Source organism: Pongo pygmaeus, chromosome 13 (assembly GCF_028885625.2).
Source record: "Pongo pygmaeus isolate AG05252 chromosome 13, NHGRI_mPonPyg2-v2.0_pri, whole genome shotgun sequence".
In the NCBI taxonomy this organism is placed as follows: domain Eukaryota; kingdom Metazoa; phylum Chordata; class Mammalia; order Primates; family Hominidae; genus Pongo; species Pongo pygmaeus.
The window spans coordinates 93,921,258-93,926,250 of record NC_072386.2 but is presented as its reverse complement, the minus strand read 5'-3'; positions in this window follow the sequence as shown (position 1 = coordinate 93,926,250).

Sequence of the window (4,993 nt, the reverse complement as noted above, 5' to 3'; positions counted from 1 at the left end):
AATCCCATATATCTTAGGAGTTTTGCTCATTCTTTTTACTTAAAAAATTTTTTTTTGTCTGAGATAATTCAGAGATCCAATTTTCAAACTCTGAGATTCTTTTCTCAGTATTATATATTCTGCTGTTAATTCTTGCAACTGTATTATGAAATGTTTGTATTGAGTAAGCTAAAAAACTCACTACAAGAATTTCATAATACAATCACAACTAGTTTGGTTCTTCCTTAAAATTTTCTTTTCTTCTTTCAGCTCCTATATCATTTTATTGTATTTCTTAGAGTCCTTGGATTGGGTTTTGACTTTCTCCTGAATCTAATAATTTTTATTCCTATCCATACTCTGAATTCTATGTCTGTCATTTCAGCCATTTCAGCCTGGTAAAGAACTATTGTGGGACTAGCGAAGTCATTTGGAGGTAAGAAGACAGTCTGGCTTCTTGAGTTGCCAGATTTCTGTGCTGGCTCTTTCTCATCTGTGTGGACTTACGATCCCTTAGTGTTTGAAGTTGATGTCCTCTGGAATTTTTTTTTTTTGCTTTTATCTTCCTTGATGCCCATGGAGGTTTGACTGTGGTATAAGGAGGGTTCAGGAGACTGGCTTCAATTCTGAAAGATTTCAGCAGATCAGGGCTCAGGTCAGCACTCCTTGCCTGTGTGCTCTAACTCTAGGGGGCTTGTATAAAGGTCCTTACTTGGTTCTCTGGCCCCTCAGAGTTAGAAACCTGCTGTGCTGGAGGGGCCTATGTGTTCCCAGTCTGCAGACCTCATCCCTCCAAAGGAGGGTGCTGGCCAAAGCACTTCATCAGGTGGTGGCAATGGGTTGCATGCTCACTCACTCATGCCAGCAGCCATGACAGTGCAGTGGGGTGCGCATGTCTTGGCTGGGATGGGTCACTGGCTGGGGTAGGGCACTTAGATTTTGCATGCACTGTATACTGGCAAAATATTTGGGGTTGTATTTTAGGCTATAATCCAATATGTAGTGCTGAAGAGTATTAGCCAGCAGGTAGTCTATTACTCTTCTGCATAGCTCTTTTGTATTTTGGTGCAGTTTGCAGTATTGCTCTGTGGTGTAGGTGGAGAAGGATGATCCCCTCACCCAGCCTGCTCCTGGACTTGAAGGAGTCTACTCTGATCACTGGCTCCATGCACGCATTTCTTTTGTTGGGTGTTCTGGTCCACAGGGCTCCCTCAAGCAGGGATCATGGTTGGCAGACAAGCTGTATCCTCTACCACCCTGTGAACCTGGGCATCTCACCTGTCTCAGTAACCTGAGAATGAGGGCTCTGCCCAAACCAGGAAGTCCTGCTCAACTAGGAAGTGCAGGGTTAGGCAATGATTGCCTAATATGCTGTCTGAGTGTTTCTGGGAGGCAACACGGTGTTGCTCCTGCCCACAGAATTCAGGCTGTAGTGAGATAACTGGACTGGAAGTTCTAACAAGTGTGACCCATCTGGCTATGAGAGATAGGATCGGGTGAATATGCCCACCCTGCTGTCTGGGTGTTTCCTGGGGCAACAAGAGACTGTACCTGCTGGCCGAGTTTACATAGAAGTGAGACCACTGGGCTGGAAGCTCTGGAAGGTGTGGCCCACCTGGCTATTAGTGGTGGGGGTGAGTGACATACATCCTGCCATCTGGGTGTTTTCTGGGGCAACAGGAGGCTGTGGCAGAAGCCTTCTGTTCACCACTAAGCTGGAAGCTGGCCCCGAGCCCCTTGTCTGACGCGGGAGCTACGGCAATCTTACTGTTCTCAGGCTCCACAACTGCAGCCTCTACTGGGGCTATTGCACGGGTCCCAATCTGTTCCAGGGACCAAGGCTTGTAGAAGTCCCCTTGGACTTGAGAGTTGCCAACCCAAAAAGTCTCTATGGCTCTCTGCCTCAGTTCAGAAACATGAGGGAGATGTGTGTGTGTGCCAGGGTGTTTCTCCCATTCCCAGATTTGCACAGGTCCTGTGGAGAGTGTGAATCCCCCAGGGAGTTCTCATTTACTCACTCTTAACTTTGTTTCACGTTTTTGGGAGCTTCTTCTGGCTCCACATTGATCCCAGATAGGCTGCTGCCCAGCTTTGCTCCTCTCCGCCCTCTGTGTCCCTTTGCTGTCTTGATGGATCTCAGTGTGGTTTCTTAGACAATTGGCTTGTAGGTTCAGTGTTCACTAGCCCTTTGTTTCTTCTCCGTGAGAGCAGCATACATGAGCTGCTTCTAGTCTGCCATCTGCATCCAATACTTCTGTGCTCATTTTATAAACTGTTGTCTGAAGAAGGTTTGCTTTTGATGGGAGGAGGCAGCCCTATTTATTTGAATTACTTCTTTCAAAATGACGAACTTTGGTTTTATATATTCAAATAAATATTTTTTTCTCCTTTCTGTAACACTTTAAAAATATTTTATTGATTTTTGAGCATTTGGGGAAATGGTAGAAATTAATAAGAAATTATTTTAAGTCTTTAGTTCAGTTACTGCTATGTTTTTTAAGAATAATATGTAGACTAGTAAACTTTAAAAGACAAAATTGGTTTTTAAGGTAGAGTCAAGTTACTCAGTTTTATAACTTAAATTACTGTGGATGTATATGGCAGGGGCTAATAAAGTTTACTTTTATTATTTAATTTACTCCACAGACAACTTCAATGTGTGTATTTTACTGGTATAAATGGAGTTAACTTCTGTATACATGATCATTAGCATCTTAAATGTAGGTTATTCTATTAAAAAACAAATTTCACATTAAATGTTTAAGTAGTATGGTTAGTTAAAATGAAAGGTTGTTTATAATTTTTTTTTTGCAAAATTAGTAACTTCTAAAGGGAGAAATACCTATAGAATTTTTTTTAAAAATCCAAACATTTTTATGGCCCATAAAATAATGCCCCCATCTTAAAAAAAAAAGTAATAATTCATTGCCAAAGTGAACCTCCTTTATTTTTCACATTCTCTTTATTGAGGTAGCTTTTACATAGTGACAATTTCTATTCTCTAAAATAGGGCTCATTATTTCCAATATTCTCCCAGAAGATTTAAAAATATTCTTGATTTCAGAAAAAGAGATCAGAGATCACCTCCCAAAGTATTCCCCAGAACAGTAATTTAACTAGAACACATTTCTCCCCTAAAATAGCTGGGAGGCAATATGCTTTAGTAGAGAAACACTAGTCTAGTTGTCAGGGGATGTGAGATATTATTTCAGGTTGAGAGCTATAGAATTTGTTTCTTCATCTGATTTTTTTTTTTCTGGTTTTTACCCTCGTAAGTTTTATTCAAGGAAGAGATTATTCCTAGCTTGTCAAAATAAGTTTGAAATGGTCCAGTAGAAATATCCACAAATATTTCAGCTTTTAGATAGGTGAATTTGAACAGAGAGATGCTTAGTTTTTTTATCTTAACCTGATTAAAAACTTTCTGAGATTTCAGAGTAACTATTTTCTGCTGCTCTGAAGCTTTCATTTCAGGATTAGCTTTTCTGGTCTAATTAACCATAGACACACAAGGAGTGTAGTTAATAACTATACTATGTGATTTTGTTTGCAAACAATTAAAAAATACTTTTTTAAAGTAGAGAAGAAATTTGTTAAAATGACTTATTTTTAAAAATCACTTAACTCATGGGAAGATCAAGGGACAGTCTCAGAAGAGAAGAAAGAGTACATGGAGGCAAAAGTCATGCCACAAAACTAGCCTGCTGAGGAAAACAGTGGCACCAGAGGAGACTAAAACAGCAGCTTGTTCCACTATGACTGCTTTTCTTGGAAACTACATTTGGTGGCCACAACTTCTGCCTCTTTCTGATTCAACCGTCTCTGCTTCTTTCATCACCGGCTTCCAATTTGGAATCTTGGACAGACATAGACAGGTATCTATTTCTTTCTGAGTGGTGCTTGAAGGTCTCCTGCTGATTATAATTTTTGCAAACCATGAAACTGTCATTTTCTTCTCAATGGAGGAACAGTCCTGTTGCATGAAAACATCTGAAAATACATTTTGTCTTCATTTCTGGGCTGCTAGTGACCCATTAGGGTATAAACTACACGATGATGAAGTGACAATAGTTTGTAAGTCACTGAATGGTGTTTATATTACAATCTGACTTATAATTTGTATAGTTAATATGAAAAACATTTAAGTATGGTAAAGCAATTTAAGTTGTAGGATGCATAATGTAAATAATCCATTTCAAAGGCTTATTTTCAACTGAAAAATAATAATTGTATATATTTGTGGGGTACAGTGTGATGTTTTTATACATGTAGGCATTGTGGAATGATCAAATCAGGCTAATTAATATATCTATTACCTCAAGTTATCAAATTTTATGTAGTAAAAATATTTAAAATCATTTCCTAGCTATTTGAAATATTTGATATATTATTATTAACTATAGTCATCATGCTACCCACTGGAAGACCAGAAAACTTTCCTCCTATCTAACTGAAGGTTTGTGCCCATTGACTAATGTCTCTTCTGCCCATATCCACTCTCCATCTTGGCCTCTGGTAACCATCATTCTACTCTACGCTTTTATGAGTACAACTTTCTCAGATTCCACATATAAGTGAGATCATACAGTATTTGTCTCTCTGTGCCTCGCTTATTTCACTTAATATAATGCCCTCTAAGTTATTCATGTTATCACAAAGAACAAAATGTTCTTTTTATAAAAAAGATGAATAATATTCATTGTAAATATATCACACTTTAAAAATCTGATCATCATTCATTGACAAACACTTAGGTTATTTCCACATGTTGACTATTGTGAATAACGTTGTAAGGAACATGGGAGTGCAGACATCTGTTTGACATACTGATCTCAATTCCTTTGGGTATATACCCAGTAGTGAGTATCATATGGTAGTTCTATTTTTAGATTTCTGAGAAACCTCTGTACTATTGTCCATATGGCTGTACTAATTTACAATCCCATCAACAGTGTATAAGGGTTCCCTTTTCTCCACATCCCCGCCACCACTGTTTTCTTTGATCTTTAATATA